Source organism: Lingula anatina, chromosome 7 (assembly GCF_051362555.1).
Source record: "Lingula anatina isolate TDL-2025a chromosome 7, LinAna3.0, whole genome shotgun sequence".
In the NCBI taxonomy this organism is placed as follows: domain Eukaryota; kingdom Metazoa; phylum Brachiopoda; class Lingulata; order Lingulida; family Lingulidae; genus Lingula; species Lingula anatina.
Window position 1 is genome coordinate 8720779 of NC_141773.1, and position 22766 is coordinate 8743544.

Sequence of the window (22766 nt, forward strand, 5' to 3'; positions counted from 1 at the left end):
ATTTACACATGTCATCTTACAGGTGATGGCATAATTGCAGTTTGGGGGTAAAAACTGAAAAATTGGTTTTTCAAATTTCTGTTTTACCTGAACACCCGTGATCACTATTTCAAAGCCAATTTAATGACACCATTTAGTACCCCAAGACCCTGCAAGCAATTTTTTAAAGCCTTAGTTCAGATTTGATTGTTGATAAAGCAACATAATACCTTTGTTTTAGAAGATCTGTCATTACGGACTCATAACTCCATAACAAAAGCATTTAAACCAAAACATTGGCATGGGATTGTAGCTCTTGTGGTCCATTGGCCACTTTTGTGATAAATTCTTGTTCAGGGATGAAGTTAAGCCCCATATGGATTGCTAACTAAGCTCAAAAAAGAAAGCTGTAAAATAGATGATTAAAGCTTTCAGTTGCTCATGCTTATACATTGCTGGGTTTGCTTCTGTTATTTCAAGGAAAAAATATAAACGCCGATATTTCATATTTTCAAGAGTTCTTACATTATTTCACAGCAGCACAAAGACAGATACATTATTGAATAATTAGATGCAGGAAAAAACTCATTTTCGGTATCTGGGTGGTAAAAAAGAGTAACAATATCCTAATGCTCTGGTACGGAGTGTTCTACTGTAAATATTCCTGCATGTAACTAACATTATGCCTATTCTATATGTCAAAACTTTTCAGTTTCATGTGATCCTTGAACAATATTGACCACATTTGTTGTATTATTGTTTTTTCTAATTTAAAAGCCACAGTTGCATATAAACATTTGTATTTATGTACACAGAAATGGTGATTTTGGGGTGATTTTTACATCAAAATGACCAAAAAATCCTCTTTTTAACCCAAAATGAAGTGACCCAACCAAAATGCTGTATCTATTTGCACTCATTGATCATGAAATCATATAGTTAGACATATAACAAGCCATCTTTGAACTGATATTTAAAGATTTTCATGAGAAATATGTGGTTGGAGGGAGCGTTTGGTGGCCATTTTGAAAAATCACTTGATACCAATATCAGATATAATTTAAAATGAAAATACTTATTAGATTTGTATTCAGCAGCCAAAATGGCCATAGAATCCACTTGTCTGAAATTAAATTTCCCAAAAAAGCTTTCATTTGCCCACCCCTAACAATACAATGTTTATTAACAATATTGCGTGATAGTGGCAAAAATCATCGCTCATTTCATTTTTTTAAATTTCCTTTTGGGCTGAAAGGAAACTAAAGCCAGTCTTCTCTTTTTAATTTAGTGCATGTTTAATTTATATATTGTATTTGACGTATTACGGTTAACACGGCTACCTTTAGAGGAAACCCCACGGGATAAACATGTAGCATAAGACTTGAATAATGTAGAGAGTCGTTGGTATTGTAACTTATCAATATAGCATCACCATTGTATTAAAGCCCATCTACTTTGAAACAAACTGTAAATTGATGGTTTGAAGCAAGATATGAGAAAACAGCGATCATGAAAAATTTAAATAAAGTAATTACTAATTTAAATGTCTAGTCCAACGAACATTTTCATAAAATAATGTTTATATAAAGTTAAACGGACGTTACGGGCGAAATTTGAGGTAAAGTTTAAGGATATAAAACATGAATTAGTTCAATAATTCAATATCGATCGAAATCCTCAGCAATTTCTTATTTTTTATAAAGCTGGGTGAGCACCCCCATCTGAGTAGGAAACAACGGTTTTATCGTTGGGCAATAATAGAAGTATAAATATTTTGATGCATCTAGAAAGATCTACATAATAGTTGTTGAATACAGTCCGAGCTTTCGGCCCCTGGGCCTTCTTCGGGGAATATGAACAAAAAGTAAAAAAACAAACTCCTAGGATACGTGACGTATGAATCCTATCGTTGGGCAATAGACGTTGTCTTCATATCTAAGAACAATGAAAGTAAAAAAAAAAACACATCAGCCATTTACTTTACATTATATTACATGCGAAAACATATAAATTGTTCAAAGTTGCAAAGACGTTTTTATTATTGACTTTTGATTTTTTATTTGTACCTTTGATATTCCATTATCCATGATCCCCCATACACTGAGAAATAATTAGTTGTGATATTTTTAAAATCCCCATTAGTGTTGGATAACAGTCATCACCTCGTCACTAAAGCCGTTTTATCCACAGAAGAACGTCATGCGATACACCGTAATGTACTGCGTACTGTCCCTTTTCGGGCAAAGCACGAGGCAAAAACACCCAGAATGAGTCATTGCTACTTTTGCTCAGTTTTAGTTACATTGCTTCAGAAACATCAAGGATACAGAACAAGTTAGTACGTTATCGGGGGATAGGGTAGCTAGATAACTAAGTAAAGCATTCCCAGCCTCGTCTGACTGGCGCTAAGAGCAGTTGTCTCTCCTGTCTAGTCTGACGTTATCACTGCGGGGGCCAATACGAACAATTAACGGTACAAGATGCGATACGTATATTATGTATACATGGCCTTGGCAGCTTGGTTAATTGTACACGGTTCTTAGGTCCGTAGCCAAAACTTGAACATTGAAGGTTGAAACTTTGACTGCCCGACCGCACCCCTGGTTTGAGGCATTAACTTTAATATTTATCTGAAAAATTGTGACACTATGCAAGTGCCTTATTTAACCTAGCTTCCACAACTTTTTTATATTAAATTATGGGAACTTTGGATGTGGAAATTTACAACGTTCCGTAATAAGACAAATAGTTTAATTTATGTGAAGATTTAGTTAATTATTACCTTTGACTTATTACACTGGTTTTGAGACAAAAGAAAACATTCACTGAACTTACCAGATATATTTATCAAATTTCCAGCAAATGTCAAACTTCAAACGGATCCTATAGACTTTGCCTCGGTACGTTTTAAAAAGATTCCTAAATTGATTTTAATCGATTGATTCGAATTGTGCTGTGTGACATTGCATATTTCAAAGTATGGCTCCTTTCAAAACATAAATTCTTCGGAACCAAGCCACAGGGGCTTGCAAGTCCATAAATGCTGTACAGGACTATCTTTTCAGTGTTCCCAAACTAAGGTAACGTTTTCATTCCATCCTTGAATATTTTCGAAATAATGTATGCATTTATTTGAAAGAAATTATACTACACAATCAAAGACAGAGACAGCTTTCACACACCCATTCACACAATGGAAAATATAATAAATGCAAGCTATATCAAATGGGAGATTCACATTTAAATTCCAAGCGCTATAGACAATCATTTGTCAGCTTCTGTTCCGGTAGATCTTTGTGTTAGATGTACCTCATGTCAAAAAGAACCTTAGTACATGTGAAAATTATAACAATATTATCATCTTCCACTTCATATCAAGACTTTCTACCCTTTCCGCTTTTCTAGACAGCTGCTTTTTGAAGACCGGGTAGGTACAAGAACTAGAAATTAATTTTTTTATTTTCCAAGTAGTTTGCAGGTATTCCAAGTTTTATTTTGTCTGCCTAGAGTAAGACATTTCTAAATATGAAGAAGTAATAAACAGTCTGCGACGTTAGCCAATGGTCCGCCACCATTGACCAGTGCAATTTCGTGCCGACCAATGGATTGTTCAGGTGTGAATTTACAAGGCCGGTAGATTTTAATTTCATCATCATAAAAAAAAAAATTTAAAAAAACAACCATAATTTCTCTAAAACATGTAAAAAAATGACACCAATGTATATTCCCACTACTACACGTTTGACCCACCACTGCTGAACCGGTTCAGGCCGGCCAAGAATCCACTCAGCTGAGCGACTGCCTAAATGAACACGATTGAAAATAACCATTCATCATAATGTTAACTGAAAATTGTGTTATTTTATACTTGGTTAAGTTATTCAATAGCAATTAACGTATTGTTTTTAACAATTTAGTTTAACTAAAATTACAGGGACTTATAGATCAACAGTTCTGCATTACCCACTTCCACTTCATATTGTGTCACTTATTTTGGGGAGAGACAGAAAAAGGAGTCATCTTTCATGAGATATGGCCATTTTAATTGGTAAAAATGGTTTAATCTGTCAATTTTGTGTGTCTCCATCTTAACATTGCAGTGTAGTATATATTTCTGAAGGACATGGGAGGGTTGAACACATTTCAGTACTTACTATGCAGACAGAGAGGCACCGTTCTCCGTCTCGCCCTTGCAGAAAAGATACAAGTACATGTTGTTGACCAATTTACACGACAGGGCAGATGTCGTTTTGGTCTCCACTCAGCTGCCATAAAACGACACAACTTTTTAATTTGATTATTACAGATTTTCGCAATTCATTATGCATGTTGGACCATTGTATTTTTGTGTATTTATAATCTTTGATATTTCAGTTGGTAATTTATGTAATAAGGATTTAATTAAAATTTTCAAATATTTATACAATAAACAACTAAGATAAATATAAATAACTATGATATAATTAAAGCATTACATGACTTTCTTTTGTATTTTAATGAAAAGATGAGGATTTATAAATGTTTAAAAAATGAATTAATAAAACAATAGATATGTATTTTGTAGCTATCAATATTCTATGTGTGAATATTGAAGAATTTAATATGCGTATAGTATGAATAATAATTTTTTTATTCATTAAAATTCCTTTCTTTTCATTTTCATCATCAGTTAATTACTAGTATATACATGTATTTATACTCTATTCCATTTTTTTATCGTCTAAGGAATGAAATTTTGGATTTTCCTAGGGTACAATTAATCTGCCCAGTACAATTATTAATTTCGAGAGAATTTTTCAGGCAGTACAATTATTTTGCCAGTACAATTATTTATTTCTAGAAAATTTTCCAGGCGGTACAATTACTCCGCCAAAACAATTATCATGAACCCAAAAGTTTCAGAAGATATTTTCAATTTGATTGTTTTTTTTTTCTAAGATGTGTAAATCTTACATGATGATTCCAAATATAAAAAGATTTGACAAATCGAGGTCTTCTTATTATTGGTATTGATGCAATAGGAGCAATTGAATTGAAATGAAGTTAAGTCTGACTGAATTTTTTTAGAACCAGTGTCTTTTAATTCGGACCAGTAATTTTAAGAACCCCCATATGACTGCCTTAGCTGCTCGAGGAGGCCTGTCAGACAATAAAGCAGATTCCGCTGATTGCACTTAGCGAGATCTAATAAGTAAGTTAGCTGGATATAAATGCATCCGTTGATTTGCCGATGGGGACAATAATGAGTTAAAATACCAAAATGAAAATTTGAGACATACTGGCTCGAAGTGTAGACATTAGACTATAATGTGATCATATAACGCCCATGCCCGAAGTTACGCTGAGTGAAACAAAATTGAAATAATTACCAATTTTGCAACATATTAACCATTATCCAGAGGTTACACTTCTGGTGCCATGATGCTATTGTTGATCTTTCACGGGACCCGGACGTCGTTAATGTAGAAAATACCAAAACGACTTTTCTAACCGCTGCCCGGAACAGTTGCACGCAGCAGGAATGACGGGAAAATGGACCGGGAACAACCGACACTGAACTTTGTGGTTGATTAAAGTTGACAGGCAGAAGAACGTTGTACGGAAAGAGAGATGCAGCACATATCTAATCAAAATACCGAAACAGCAAGTATGGATTCCAGGTGAAATCATTCTTCAAAAAGTACGTGAGGTGGCTGATGGGGGCCGTAGCGATAGTCCGAAGGTTCAATAGTCCGAAGGTTCATTGGTCCGAATGTTCACTATAGAACCTTCGGACCAATGAACCCTTGATTAAAAAATCGATGAAAATGTTACCACTTTTCAGACCAATGAACCTTCGGACCAATGAACCTTCGGACTATCGAGACGCCCCCGGCTGATGATTGCTATAGTATGCTTTTAAAATGATTCCGCTGTGGCTAGTAATTCATATGAATCCTGATTGCATTCAATATCCCTGTTGAAGCATCCTCATCCTCTCGACTGATGTAAGATAAAAAGGCATTGTCCAAAGCCCTTTCTAAAAAAGGAATAGGTGAATAAAATATAAATAGATAAGTCAATAATGATAATGTAAATCCAAAAAAATAAAGAAAAAGTTTAACTTTATCCAACATTTTAGTTCTTCGTTGCGTCATTAATGTTGACGACAATTTTATCATTAAACATACTATTTTTGCAACTGTTTATGGCAAAACATTAAAATATGATAACTTTATGGAAAGATAAATAGTCTAAGAAGCAAGAAATGCCTGAATGATACAGATATTTATTTAAAATGTGATTTTAATACACGTGTATAATGTCTCTCTAATTTTTCTGTATATAGTGTTCACTCTGATGGATCAGATAGTTTAGCATATTTAATCTATGAAATGGTAGCCAACTTAAATATTGCAGTGTGGATAAATCTGAGTTGTGTTGAATCATTTAACAGTAACATTTAATTCATAATAAGGCCCAAAAGCACCGATCCTTAAATATGGCTTATCATAAAAACCTTTGGTTGCTATCTTATCAATAACTTGAAAATATATTTTTTGTGGTTTTTAAAATTATTATTATCATTATTATTGTTAAAATGGAGTAAAAGCGTCCCTGGATTGTACCCGAAAGTAGAAAATGAAAGGAGAAAAAGATAAAAGAGTAACCTGTACGCCAGCTTTTATATTCCATTCATGACATTGACTTCTGTCACGTCCATCGAAATCAATGTTAGATGGAGAACACAATAATGCATCGGGTGAGCATGGCATGGGTGTCCGCGTGTTTCCGTTTTATTCATTCAATGCAGCTATGATATGTGTTCAAGCTCGATTAAATTGGGTTGTATATCTCAACTACCACAATCTGCAGATTTTGCGTAGACTGTCAAATCTAAGATTATCATGCCATTATACACCCAAACCCAATACAGAGGTGCATTTCACAAGTTCAAGTCTCAAAAAATGAAATTGAATGGATTCGATGTATTATCCAATTTTTTAAAACTTACATGTGTATAGAACAAAAACCCACAAATGTCCCAATTTTACGCCCACGGGTTTCTGTTTTGTAAGCAAATAAATTGATAGCCGTTTGAAGTGAAAAAAGAGTAAGAAAGAACATACGTTACCACTGAATCGCCTGATACAAACACGATCATTAGTTGAGCACTGGAAATTTGTGCAAGCTAAACACTATCAGAACCCTATGAGTCATTAATAATGGAAAAGTGATAGGAAAATACCTTTAAATTGACCAGATCTAGGAAAATTACTTTCAAACTAAAGATCATTTTTCATTACAATGTCCACGTTGATGACTCTTTCAATAGCAGTAATTGTCAATTGTATAGATAATTGAAAACTTTGTTACCTAAAAGTTATCTACCACTGGTCATATTCGTCGTGAATTTAAAACTCATTGACAGTTTCAAATTTTGGGTGTATTAGTTACAATACCAACTACGCCTCGCATCCTACGCATACCGTAATGTAACGTATGTTCCACAGCCATAGAAAAGATACTGGACACGAGTTTAATAAATATTGATAAGATATTTTTCGCTTTTTTTCGTAGAATTTATTGAGGTTTTAAAAGTAACTCAGACATCAAAAGTGATAACCTATTACACAAACACGATCCGCGTATCAAACGTCTTAATCATTTGCACCTTTTTCAACACACCTATAGGTTTTCAAATACATCAGAGAATTCGTTCAAAATGAGCTTTACTATCCTCTCTGAAAGGTCTAAATTGTCTTGCGGATTTCGGCACTTTTGGGAATTAAAAAAAAAATGTATATATATAATGTTTGTTCCATCTATAAAAAGTAAGTGGCTCACAAAATTACGTTTTTAAGTCTTTCTATTGAGTGGGTATAAGAAACAGGTATCACTTTAGAGTTCTAGGGTCTCTACGGTCCTCATCAGTCGCTATTTAAGACAAATTATAGGCTGCATGATATGTTGTAAAAGTTTCCTTGAGATTTCTGAGATGTTCATACAGTGTTTTTACTGTGCCAACGTGATGGATTATTTTTTTTATTTATTTATTTATTTTTTTTTTTGATTACTGGCGCTCTTGGGCTCTACTATAGTCGTCTCGTTCAAAAAAATGTATACAGCTTGCCTTTTTTTCCTGCTACTCCCATCCGTCGACTTTTCGATCAGTTCATCCCCTTTTCGCGAGTTCTCGACCAACGATTCCGGCAAATGCCAGTAGCAGCGGAAAGAAATCTGAGACAACGCTACGTCTTCGCAATCTTCTCAGCCACTATATTATGCAAAATGTTCATCTTACTTCTTGGTGTAACTCGTTAAACTTGACCCACTGTAGCTAAAAAAACATTTTCTATAAGTCATCATATTTTTAGGATGATGAGTCTTATTGAATATTATGTGTATATATAATATTATTTTTATCTTAGGATAAAGGCAACAATTTGCTACATTGTTATTATTGCTAAAATAATTAGGGTAGTGGGGTTATAAGATAAAAGCGGCCTTGTTTGACCAAATCGATATTCTTTGTTGCCTTCTTTTTGTTATAAATAAGACTATGAAAGTTTGTGGTACACTGGGATGGAGGAGACATAAAAGTAATTGCTTCTGCACAGTACTAGTGTTAGCTTGGGTCTATAGCCTGCTGTATGATGCGTTCTGTCTTAATTTTGGGGCACGTGGGAAATTCAGGTGGTTCCGTATTTCGTCTTCTACAATGGCTAAACGTTGCCGGATAGCATTTTCCCTCTTTCTTATGGAATTAACCTGTGATTGTAGTTCTTTAATTGTTCATTGTGACTGCCTTCAGTTTCTTCTCAATCATTTCCACGTTGTGGCCACCTCGCACACACAACAAGTCTCTCAGGTGGTGATTGCTGTGGACATGCCTCGGCAACTTCTATAGCAGCTAGGAGCTCTTCTTTCCTTTGGTGAAGTCTACGTTTTTGCGATTTAGTCTTCGCATGCCTCTTTTGTCTTTCACGACATTTATAAGGAGGCGAAGGTAGGCCTACATAGTATTTTGAACCCGTTTTCTTTCGCTTCCAAATAAGCGTCACCCTCGTTTTTTTACGAGATCGATATATTTTTTTTAAATCTCAGCTCTGGTTTCGCATTTTTTCTGAAATAATAATGTTCCGTTCGGTATCATTGTATTTGGCACTGCGCTCACTGCGCTCGTTGGCGATTATTTTTTCCTTCCATAGTCTTGTTTAACATTTATTTCCGTCTTTGACATTCATTTCTGTATTTGAATTAAATTTTTTATTACGACAAAATCATTCACTTCGCTGACATCGTTACTGAGGATTTTATGGATTTCTTTACACTTGTAACTAACCTTATCTAATCTTTAGCTCGAGCAGACGTCAGAAAGAACCACCTGACATCACAAACAGAAGCTAATTTTTCTTTCGGAGCCAGTTTCGGGCACAAGTAGATTTTCACTGGTAACGTATAGTATGTTCCGGTAACGTATGTTCCAGACCACCTAATTTTTTATTTTCATAACGTGTTCTTATACATTTTAAAGTGATTCGATCATGTTAAATTAAATATGACGTAAGGACGTTTTTTATAAACATTTAAACCGTAACTAATGGGGCCTACGTCATAGCTAATACTAGGTAACGTATGTTCCCTAGGAAAATTGACAAAATGTTTCATTTTCTACAAGTACTTGGTGCAAGAGAAAACAATGTTTTCTTTTGTTGCCAGAAAAATATATAGTGATTCCATGATAGTTTGACATTTCAGATATAATGTTTGGAGCACGAGGGGAAAAATAATTTATTAAATGCTTATTTTACTGTCGGTAGGGTGTATTTTCCCAGTTTTTTTAATATTCAGTGACAGGCAAACTTAAGTCGCTAAAAAACAATTAACTGCTCTATACAAAAGCTTTTCGTAATTTTTTACAACGTTAATACTTGTAGGAGATAAATTAAAGAACAAAACCCGTGATGATTGAATTTTCAAAGTGATTAAAACGTTTCCACAGCTAGACGTTATGCATTTGTGACAGTAACGTATGTTCCTTTTTGGGGTTAGATGATGAATTATTTTTTATTATTCGTGGTTCCAGGTAAGTGAAACTTTAATTTCAAACTTCTTTATGTTGGACCCTAAAATAATCAAACATAGTTTGAAATCTGTGCACTACATATTTTTAGGAACATGTCTGTGACATCGTTTGCACCTCTATGTTGGGTTTGGGTGTATAACGTGTCTTTTTCAACTGTACACACAAAGTGGTGGGGCACTCATTCAGCCATGTATGTCATGTATCTATGCATCGGAAACAACTGGGCATTAATTATACTCCGAATTCTGTGTCATATTACACAAATACCAAAAATATAATTCGAAGAGATAAAGCAATTATCATTTCTGCGCCTACATTCAAAGTGCTCCTGTTATTATGTCATACAAATAACAACAGTAGAAATAGGGGAAGATGAAAAAACACTTCCGTATTCTTTTATTTTCACAATTTCTCTTTATATAACAATACTTCACTTTTGTCCAGTCATAATTCCTTTTTCTTTATTTCATCTGAATACCTTACTTTCCGCCATAACCCTGTGACAATACTGGAAAAACCCAAAGATTTTAAAGACTTACTGCTTTCTTAAAACACAAAATGTTAACTGGTTTATTAACAATATATACATACTACACGAAAAAAATAGTTTACAGTGAGAGTAGTGGGAGCTTAAATGAAAAAAAATTCTGTTTGGTCAGTTGCTAATGACGTCATGTGCGTTAGATCTACGGACTGCTGTGTGTGTGTGTGTGTGTGTGTGTGTGTGTGTGTGAGTTGTAATGATGACACATGGACAGTTGACCAAAATCGAGGTGTCATAAAAACAACATGCCGCAAACTTGTGTTGCAACCGGGTGCCATAATCAAGGATACAAAGACGTCAGCTATTTTGCCCTACATTCGGAGATAGCAACATGTCAATTTTGGATCAATGCATTTAATTAAAAAAAAAAACAAGCGAAATGTCGAAATATATTTTAACTCTTTATCTTCGTGCACAGTGAAAATTTTAATGTTATTAAACGATAATTGACCCCAGCTTTCAGCCTATTAGTATTTCTTTAACAGTGGCGGATTTAGAGGGGGGGGGGGCAGGGGGGAAAGGGGTCCTGATTTCTGAAAAATATATCACACCAATATTCCCCTCTTGGCATTAGAATTTTGACTAGCTAAATCATACATGTAGTTCTAAACCGTACCAAAGGGCACTGTTTTCTCTTCAAAACACCATTTTTTGTCGGGGCCGTTGAGCAGGCCCCAAACCCCACACCAAGGGGGCGATGGTCGGCTTCACATTCGAGGCCTGTCGTTTCGGACCCCCCCCCCTTTAAATAATCCAGGATCCGCCCCTGTCCTCGCCCCCTTCACCTAACCTCAGCAGCTGAAGTTGCAAAAACAACGGCACTATGAGGGTGTTTGAACTTTTTTATCCACGCTTTACTGCAGTAAAATAAACTAAAAAATAGTTACGAGAGCGAAGTAGCGGTTTGTTTGTTAAAAAGGAATGGGCGACGCACATGAAAATGTCTAGAGAGTTGTTCACAGTAATATTTTTGTTTACAGTAATATTTTTGTTTCTCATCCACTTATTATCACAGGTCCTTGCTAACATTTAGCCCCGAAAAATTAAACCACTTACCTCAACCACAACACAAATGTCACCTTTAATGAAGATGAATTAGTATAATTGTATTTATTTATTTATTTATTTATTTATTTATTTTGCAGAAAGTAGACTTTGACAGTAAAAGAATTTGACAATATTCCACACATAATGCAAAAATATTTATTCTGCCTTCTTCCACGCACATACTGGGGTACAAAGTTGTACTAATTTTGAAATGACCCATGCGCTACATATTTCTTTACTTGGATCTGTTTTGAAATTGGTTTCTTTCCCTAAATTCTTCTTTTAACGAAATAGTTTGTAATCTAGAGTGTCGTATTAGACATGCTGAAGGGTTCAGGAAGAGAACTAGGTTTGGAAACTGGCTGTACATATTGTCTTGAAATATTTTGTAAGTTAATTATTATCCTAACAAGTTAATTGTCATTTAATTTTCCCTTGGTTCACTGTCAATCACCTTGATTTTTTATCGATTATAGAACCACATGATACTTTATGTCCGGATTGTTCCTCATGGTGACTTGCTGTCTCTATTGTGAATAGGTAGGGGGGGGGGGGGCAAGTATATCTCCTGAGTAGAGGCTATTCGCCTGGATAGCATCGTTCCCTGAAGAAGATGTCCTGATAGACATCGAAATATTGGAGGTTAAAACTATCTCAATATTAGCTGTTGACTGTAGAAAAAAACCACATCATTATTATAACTTGACACAGCTGAGGAAATTCTTCTCTATCCTAACTTCAGATTTTAGCACTCTCTTTCGGCGTACTCACTGTTTCACAGCGAGAGAAATCACAGTGCGCGATGATTGACGTTTGTTTATATAACCTGCCAATCAAGCTGTTATTACTTGACAGCAACTATCAAAATTAATTAAATTTGATTGGCACCTTGTCAATCAAAGGGTGTAGGAAGCTTGAACTAAACGTGTTCGACGACTAAAGTTATCCATTGTGTAATGATTGTGATTGACGTTTGTTTATGTAACCGGCCAATCAAGCTGTTATTACTTGACATCGACTATCAAAACTAATGAATTTGATTGGCATCTTATCAATCAAAGGATATTGGAGTTTCACTTGACAGCTTCCATCAAAGTTGAATTAGCCTGTTTGAATTTGATTCATGCCCGTCGTAACATTCTGGAGGTAGGGGACATTTTATTTTCTCTTTTGCAGCACGTTAAAAACGTCAGGTTCTTTATTTTAACCGAGAGACTACATGGAATTTAACAACGTGAAGGAGTCCTGGGTTCGTTCACAGCCGTTTTAATTGTAATAAAAATCACCCGTCAAATTTTTTTTATTTCTTTGGATGTGATGTAAAATGACCATACATGAAGTAGCGTTGTTGTAGATGTACGTATGTTGCTCCATAATCCTTTCTTTGGTGCTCGTACGAAATCGGAACTTCGTCTACGAACTGTACATATTACTTTAATCATGTATTCATGTTCTTCTAGTCCAAATGGATTTTTTGAATCATTAAAAATACGAATGTTATAAAAAGTAAAACCATGTCATTTTTTTCATAAGCTGCGGAGAGAAAAAATGCCGAGATAATGATGTTAGTGGCCATGTAAAATTAAAAAGTGCTGCTTTTATCCGTTCCCTATAAAGGGCCGGTGTACCATGAAAATCTGACTCCCCTAAAATGTGACTCCCCAGTCAGATTTTCATTATGAAAATGTGACTCCCCAGTCAGATTTTCATAATGGAAATCTGACTCCCCCTATGAAATTTTGACTCCCCCCCCCCAAAAAAAAAAAAAAAAACAAAACAAAAAAAAAAAAAAAAAAACATTGATAAACCTCATTTAATTTGAGTAAAGACTATGATCTTGTAGTATGCATAATGGAGGACACATTGGCACTTTTTGTAAGTTTGCAGGTGAAAAAAAAAATTAAAGATTTGTATTTCACCACCCAAGGACTCTCCTATGAAAAAGCTATTTATTTGACATTTGATGACCATTTCAACATCTTTCCTTTTAGGATACTTTATGAAATTTATATTAGAAGTACTTGAAAGTTTGATGGTAAAAATTGGGTGAAAAAAAAAACACATGAAAAATGAGAAAAATTAAAGATTTATATTCTAACACCCAATGAATCCCCTATATAGAAAAAGCTATTTATTTGAAATTTGATTATTATTCTGACATCTTTTCTTTGATGATACTTTATAAAGAATATATTGAAAGTACTTGAAAGTTTGATGGTAAAAAATTGGGTGAAAAAAAAACACTTGAAAAATAAGAAAAACTAAGGATTTGTATTCTAACACCCAATGACTCCCCTATGAAAAAGCTATTTATTTGATATGTGATGATCATTCTGACATCTTTTCTTTTATAATACTTTATGAAGAATATATTGGAAATATTTGAAAGTTTGAATGGTAAAATGCTGGGTAAAAATAAATGAAACAAATTTATGGAAATCTTCATTTTAATATGTATGGGATTTGGACTCCTATGGACTCCCATTAGGGAAAGGTCCCATTTTATATTTGCTGTTGTTTTTCCCAAAGCTGAATGAAAAATGGGGACTGAAGATTTTAAATGGATAATAAATTTGCATTCTTTTACCCGTAGGATTTTGACTCCCCTAGTCTTTCAGATATTTCCAATGTAATCTTCATAATGTAAAAGTAAAGGAAAGGTGTTGAAATGATCATTAAATAGATAGCTTTTTCACAGGGGAGTCACTGGGTGATAAAATGCACATTTTTAATTTTCTTATTTTTCATGTTTTTTTTTTAGTTTTTTCACCCAATAGTTTACCATCAAACTTTCAAATATTTCCCATATAATATTCATAAAGTAAATTTAAAGGAAAGATGTTGAAATGATCATTAAATATTAAATAGATAGCTTTTTTACAGGAGATCACTGTGTGATAAAATGCACGTTTAATTTTCTTATTTTTCATGATTTTTTTTAGTTTTTTTCACCCAATAGTTTAACATCAAACTTTCAAATATTTCCAAAATAATCTTCATAAATTAAATATAGGAAAGATGTAGAAATGATCATCCAGTATCAAATAGATAGCTTTTTCATAAGAGAGACAATGGGCGGTTAAATGCACATTTTTAATTTTCTTATTTTTTCATGAAAATTTTCACCTGCAAACTAAAAAAAAAGTGCCAATGTATCCTCCATTTTACATACTACAAGATCACAGTCATATACTCAAATAAAATAAGATTTATGAGGTTTTGTGGAGGGGGAGTCAGATTTTCATGTTACACCGGGCCAATAAGTAGCCCGTCGCTGTATATTGACATGAGCGTGCGTGAAAACTTGTTTTTAGATAAACTACACAATTAAAACTGCCAAATTAAAATAGAAAACAATTTTATGCAATGCGTTAACAATCTTCTGAGCTCTATATTTCTATTGAACTGGTCTTTTAATGGTAGACGGTCACGCGTCTTCTCATAAATGGGGCAAATTTTTGTAGACAGCAATATTTCATACGCTGTCTACTACAGAGACTAGTCCCGCCTAGGTTTGTTAATTTTATTCATACAAGGCAGTCTATCGTCCATTTTGAAGACCAATATTTGGTTTACATGACAAAAACACAACATTAATGGCTTAATTCAAAATATATTGGGTGGAGGCCCCCTCCTCACACACCTACGGCTTCCAAAGGAAAATTTTAAAAGCCCCCTGCCCACTTATTTTCACGTCAACACAGGAAGAGACGGGCTGTTTATTTTTATTTTATTTGTGTGTGTATGTGTGTGTCACTGTGTGTGTGTGTGTGTGTGTGTGTGTGTGTGTGTGTGGAAGCGCAAACTGGTCGAAAGTTAACACTCTTTGAGACCTTTCCTGCTGTGCGTAAGCACAACCAGTACAACGCATGAATTTTGAGGCCGAGACCGCAGCACAGGCAAAACACTGCAGCCTAAGCAGTGGCGGGTTTAGGGGGATGTCAGGGGGGTCCTTCTCCCTCTTCGGTTTCTGAAAAAAAAATCACACCAATACTCCCCGGGTACACCGTGTCCAACTTTAAGCAAAGCAAAGGGTTATCAAAAACTTAAATAATATCTAGGAATGCCATTTTTGATGACCATGAATAAGTGACTTATATTACAGACCCTTGAAAATTGTTAGATTTTGACAATACCCTAAAATTGCCCAAATTCCACAAATAACGCAAAAAAATACCTTTCTTCTTCCACTCAAAACCATATATTTTCTCTCTGTTTGAGAGCTACAGAGATCTAATGCTTGATGATTGAAATGTGCTTATATAAGCCTTCAATCAATCCGGGATTTGAAAAAATGGTAAACAAACAAGCTTCTAGGATTTGTGAAGTTGGTTATGTGTTAAAGCAAGGACCGGAGTTACAACTCCTTGGTTAAAGACACGCGATCTAACAAAAGCGTGCTTAAAGTAAACCTCGGCAAGATTAGTCTAGATCTACGTAACAAAGAAAAAATAATGTAAAAAAATTAATACTTATTTAGGAAACTGTTGTCTCTATTCAGTCCGTTTTTAAGGTGTCTCATGTTCTTATAATTTCTGTTCGGTGCTCCGTCTTCGTCTTGTTTCGTTTGATATTCATTTTAAGACAGTAATGTCATTAGTAGAGTTATTCAGTGTGTTGAAGTGTTGTCCCACTGGCACGAAGAAGTTTTGTTATTTTATAGTGCAGCGGTGGTGCCTGATTCGATCTTTTAATTTCTGGCCCGTTTCTCCGACATACATCTGATGGCATTGTTTACATCTGATCAGTTAGATGACGTTCCAAAAATCGATTGATATCCCAGATTACAAGAGTTTAAAATTCATACTTCTCCGCAATTTGTCGCGTAACCAGGCCATAGAGACTGGACGGTGGGCCGGTGTAACGAAATTGAGGGTCCGTGAAACATTACGTCCGCCCTCCACTGAGTTAATAATGGTTAGGGTTAGCCTGACCAAAGTGGGTCAACATTAAGGGCGAGGCTCACCTTGTCAGGAACCACAGTATTGACCCATTAGAGCCTGCGTCATCAAAACAAACGGCAGCCATACTGGAGGGAGACCGGAATCGTCTGCTGCGCATGAACAAGCCATGTCTGTAGTTCAGTTTTCGTTTTCTGTATTTTCTTTCATATTTAAGGCCGGTGATAGGGTTAAATACGCTTAAAATCATGTTTTTGAGTTTTTTGTGTGTTTATATTAATCAAAAAAGTATCTAACGTTGGATGTAATAATTTTTATGAATTTGCATCGCAAAATGCGTCTTTTGATGAGTTTTTCAACCGGCACGCGCCCCAGTCAAGCTGACAACTAAGCCACGCCTCTGTTACTAAGGGCCGTTGCCATGAGGGGGTCGGAGCACAGTTAATGAGTTATAAGCCGATTACGTGTGCGGTAATAGGTCATAAGTCTTATATCAGCTTAGCAGCGAAGAAGTCTAGCTAGTACACTATGGGGAAGAGAAAAGTTCGTGTTAAAAGTCCCTTTCCAGAGGAAAGAAGGAAAATTTTGAGAGTAAGGCCTATGCGTGGCGGTTGGGGAAAACCGGCCCTATTTGTTCAGTCGGATGACTGATTTCTGTATACCTAATAAATGGGTGAAAGAGTTAATCGAAACGTCTAAATTAATTGACAAATGAAAGAAAAATCGATAAATACATAAATAAAAAAAGCTAAAAAAGGATACTTTTAGCCTAGCCTTTAATTTTTGCGATATATATCGTCGAGCGTATCTGCGACACGTTACGAAACCGGAAATGATTGTTGGTCGCCGTTTGCAAAAGGTAAATCTAATGTTGACAAAATAAAATTTTATTCTCCAAGATATGATATCATGGAGCTTGAGAGACACGCGAAAAATTGTGATTTGAATGGCCGAACAAGAGAAATCCAAGCAAAGGTTGACAGCATGATTAAAACAATAAAAATAAAAACGCATGTTAGCGGCTTTGCATTTTGCGATATTTGGAGAAAAACCATTTCAAAATCACTGATCAAGCGGGAAGAAAGAGTTCAAGTGTCCAAAAATGAAAATCACAAAAAGACCCCGAGAATAGTCAAGGCTAGCAGGTAAAAAGCAAATAGGGTCTAAGTGTCATGTGTGTAAAAATAAAATATTTATTCAAAAGCCTTCTCTCAGCCACTTTTACCGCTGAATCTTGTGCAGCTGAGCGTCTCCCCTTTATCTTAGCTGGCATTTTGAGCAAGACCGCTCTGAAGTAATCACTGGATTTTTCCGTTGATCTGACGACTACCAAGTGCCGTGCAAAATAATCCTGCAGCGTTACCCGTCAAAAAACTCGTATCAACACAAGTGACGGACACTTGCTCTCGACACAGTTTTATCTGATCACTTTGCCGATAACAAAGAAGGAATCTCTCAGGTAAAATTACTCGATTGCCGAGGAAGAGCCATTGAAACGTTCAAATGCAACTTCACACCTCTTAATTGCGGCTAAACGTAATCGCCTTTGTTAGCGCTTCCTTCTACATATCCTTGACACCCTACGGGGCATCACTAGGCTAGGGCCCTCTCCAGAGCTGTCAATCAAAATGGCGGCACGCTTACATGCCTAACGAGTGGTCGGAAAATGTAACAAAAGCACGATTTTCTGCCCCTTCAAAGCACCCAAACAAAATATTTTTAGATGACAATAAGCAATGGTTCCATCTGATCGTATAACCGATAACAGGTAAATTTGCCAGCTAAGCATTTGACTAATAAGCCCTGTTAACCAACCTGTGAACGTTTTTGGCTGTTTTAACAGCTTTCTATATTGACGAGATAAGTGAATCGCTGCCAAGTATATCTCACTATCTGAGCAACCTATCGTTACAAAAGTTGCACCTATTGTTGTTAGGAATGTGGACTACAGCATGATATCAGGGGTTTCAAAGGAAATTGTTTGTTTGAAAGTTATTGCCTTTTGAAGTGAATAACCCATTGAAATATGGGCTGATTTAACGTAAAAGATGATAAAATCAGAAGTAAATAGTTTAAGACAATTCCCTGGTACCACGCTGTAGTGCTTTCACCCAGCTTTATGAGGCCTTTTGAATCACTTGAATAGCTGTCTTGGTTATAGAGAAAATCCCAATACCGAAAACGGCATTTTTCCCCTCAAATTGGCGCCAGAGCGTCATCCGTTGGACACTGTACGTAATCCCCGTCTTTAATTGGCCTTTTGGGAAGTATGTTTTAATTTTTTATAAAAACTTATAAGCCCAGGGCTTTGTTTCTATGACTTTGGTCCTTTTACTATCACCGGCCTTAACCGAGCAAAATGATGAATTACTGCAGGGTATTTGATCGAGAGAAGGTAACTAACTTTAAAAGCGTTCACAGACTGCCTGCAGTGGTAGCAATCCATGGTGAAGGAACTAAAACCATAAACGGAGGAGAGACGGCTAGGTGGCATTGAATCAAGACTCTTGGGAAAAGTAAAGGATAAAACTAATTTATTTTATAGCAAAGAATGAAGAGCCAACTGTGCAGATTTTACCATAAAAGAAAAAACAGTAGAACACCAAAGACCTAGGTGTGTACGTTTGGGGCGCACGTATATATTTAAATTAGTGCCCAAAAAGTGTGAGTGGAGAGTGTGTTAATTTGTTAAGACGTGTGGAAATACCCAGGCAGGGTTTCGACTTTTATAATGAAGACTCACCTATTGCCTTGGGTGTAATTTGTTATCAGTTACGGTGCTCTCTAGATTTTATCGGCTGTCACCTACCTCTTTTCTACCTGGTTAGCATTATTCCCAATTAGTGTCAAGGCTATATTTGTACTGTACACAGCTGAGCTGGGCCAATTAAATCAATTACCTGTATGAAGTGTATTTGGAAGTTAGTGGCTTAATTTTCGATTTGGTGTAGTGATAAGAGTAATTTTATTTTGCAAGTTAATTCTACCTCAGGTGTTATTGACGTATAACTTTAATAACCTCATGAAATAATTTTGCACTTTCCTCTGTAAAAATGTTAAATTCTGCTCCTTTCAACTGTTATGTTGTAAGTTATAATATGAATAAAAATCACTATTGTTATCTTTCTATTAATTTACATTTAGGAAATTGATCAGGCATTTCCCACCAAGCCACACTGATTGGGTGCAAGTAAATTATATTAAAAAAAAAAAACGGAAGCTTTTGATGACAGGTACAAAAGGCAGCTAGATGACACACAAGGTAGAAGCAGCAAAAAATATTCATAGATCTCTGTGACCAGCTGAAGAGACAGGATCTGAACATCAGGAGAGTGAAATCCAGTGCATGACAGGAGTTATTTAATTTAAGCGACACTCAGAACTGAGCATTTCATGTTCACTTTTATTCATACAAAATGTGCACTTTTCCTATATGTTTAAGCAAATGGTTGCAGAAATCAGTTCATGAACTGAATTATTGTTATTTTACATTGGACATCATAAATACATAAGTGTGAAAAATGCCTTGCTTCTGTGAATGACTGAATAATAATAAAATCCTAACAATGTTGCTTATATGAATGGTTGCATTCATGGTGAATATTAAACTCTCTCAAACAACAGTCTCGTTACATGTACTTTCTAATGAAACAAAATGAATGCTGAAATAATTTAAAAAGTTGATGATGGTATAGAGCAAATGTTCTGCATACTTTACTTCTGTATAAACAATAGCATCTGAAAATCCCCAAAGACATAAGACAATCATACATTCTTCCTTGAGTCCACAAGGGTTTATTCTGATGATCAGCTCAAATTTCTTATATCTATCCTTTATGAAAAAAGTTGCTTCTATTTAAGGTTAAACTTATGATTACACATTAAACTCTCTCAAACTATAACTGTTATTACCCAATGAACAAGAAAAATGAAGTACAAGATAACTGAACTATCTTCTGACAACACGATGTTGGGTAAGTAGCATTTAGTAGGATTTCACGTTTTTAGACTGTCTTGAGTTCATAACGGTCGATCCCGCTGATCAGCTGAAGCCTCAGCTTGTATATATCCTTTTCCCTTTGGTGTCCTTGATCGTGATATGAAGTTTACTTTATTTTATTTGGTTTACCTATATTTACGCTACTATTCCCAGCCCTTCATTCCCTCCAGCATGGCCGCGGGACTAGTGTTACGGAGCAAATATGACGTCACTGTAACGGGTTAATAGAAAAAAGTGTAATACAGTGTTTTCCACGGTCACGTGACTTCCGCTAAATATTCCGTGAGAACACGAGATTTTGCGGGATTTGAAGTTTCAAGGGGCAAGTGCGGAGTGTACACGACGGACGCCATATCGACGATAACATGATAACACCTGATTTTTTTCGAAAACATTCATGCGAGTGCTTGGAATAGAAATTTAACAGACGTACCTGATGACTTTTCCAAGAAAGAACTGAAAACGTATCTCATAGACAGCAAGGATAGGACATACGATAAGAAATTTGTGCGGGTATTCAAAAGTCTGAAAGCTTATCGGTATTTTCAAGATGGATATGTGCAGAAAATCTACACAACAGCTTTAGTGGACCACTCTGTGTCAACAGAAAACTGTCATGTTTAAAGCTAGACGAAAACAACAGGCCATATTTGAATCAGAAACATAGCTAGGCCTACTTCACTCAAGTCCAGGGTCAAATGGCTGTGTACAACATTCATAAGTAAGATTTTGTTTTGTGCACAGAAAAGGATCTCTTCATTGAATCTGTTCTGTTTGATGCTGTTCATTGGGCATCTGTGGTTCCTAAACTGACCAGTTTTTACAAGACATTCATTTTGACAGAGTTGGTGGACGCTACTATTAAACATTTTTCTTTTTCATTCAAAAATTCAAGCTTTATTCTATACATGCATTTAATACCAAACTGAGAATATGTGCAATATTATTCTGCATTGTGATCTTGGGTTGTGAAAATCGTTAGTGTTTTATTTTCATGCTGTTATAATAATCCCTGCATGATAATAGTCCTTTTTTTTTGAAAATATTTTTTCTTTTGTGTATTTAACATGGATATAAATATTAAATAACGCTGTGATAAAGTAAAGGTTTTAAAATATGGTTGTATTAGATGGTGCTATTATATAGGTTTTACCGGAATACAGTAGAATGGAAATGCTTCTCAGGAGTGAACTTTCATTTTCTTAGACTAAATTTTTATTTTATTTATCAGTTGATGCAGGATTCAAGTGCAATTTGTATATATTTTATGTATTTAGCAGTGCAATGGATATTTAATTACTTTGTGATATAGAAATGTTTTTAATTAACTTGGTCTCAGATGATGGTGCTTTAAATTAACATTTCCCATGTAGGTTGGTTTTATTTTACTCAGGTCTAAGATCTTATATACCGTTTATTAGATTTAGCTCAGGTGTTAATGTGCAGCTTTTTTAGATTAATTTTAATTGGAAGATGGCACGATGCTAGTGCATTTACAGGTACTAGTACAGTAATTTATTTGCAAACTTGGACATGCAACAGCTCAGCAGTGAACAAATCAAATATGTCTTTGTGATTTTTGTTTTACTTTTCTAAATAAAGCGATGAAAGAAAGTAAATTTGCTGTGATTAGCTTCTTCAATATAATTTTTCTAGCCCTACTCTCCGCCGTTTCGACCTATGTCGCACTTGAAATACTGTTTAGCCGTTTGCGTGACTTTGGTAAATCAGCTGATGGTACTGCATCAATAGACATACATGTACTATCTTTCCTGTTTGGCTTCCCGGATTGGAAGTGACAGCCACAGACTTTGAAGTTGTCAGTTATATCTTTTGATGAAATGTTCGCACGACCAGCGGCACTAATCCATAGCAATGTCGAACGTCTGTCCTTTGGAAATACAAAAAAAAAACAAAACCTACAAACATTTTCTTTTCTACCTCTCCGGTGGCTGCAGTTATACACACAGCAGTTGTCTTGACCACCCATTACCGATAAATGCAAAGAGCAGGAGATCTACTTTACATCGTTACAGCCGTCCATGAAGGCCCCCTTCTACTCTTGCCCCCTGAGAAACAGTCCCGCACAAAATGGCGCGAACTGCGCATGCTCACGATTTCGTGGAAAACACTCTATTGGTACTTTTAAAACTTTCATACATAGCGTTGTATTAATTCAATCAGAGGAAACCATTGTGTGATAAAATTCATACATGGGAAGCCAAG

The 22766-nt window shown here is 35.4% G+C and overlaps 1 long non-coding RNA gene across 1 annotated transcript; it reads left to right on the forward strand.

The window, feature by feature from the left end:
* Window positions 1–18892: 18892 nt before the first annotated feature.
* Window positions 18893–22458, forward strand: LOC106167196 (uncharacterized). The gene is made up of 2 exons (XR_015335516.1): window positions 18893–19154; window positions 19685–22458. It is a non-coding gene; the product is annotated as an uncharacterized LOC106167196 (long non-coding RNA).
* The last annotated feature ends 308 nt before the right edge of the window (window positions 22459–22766 follow it).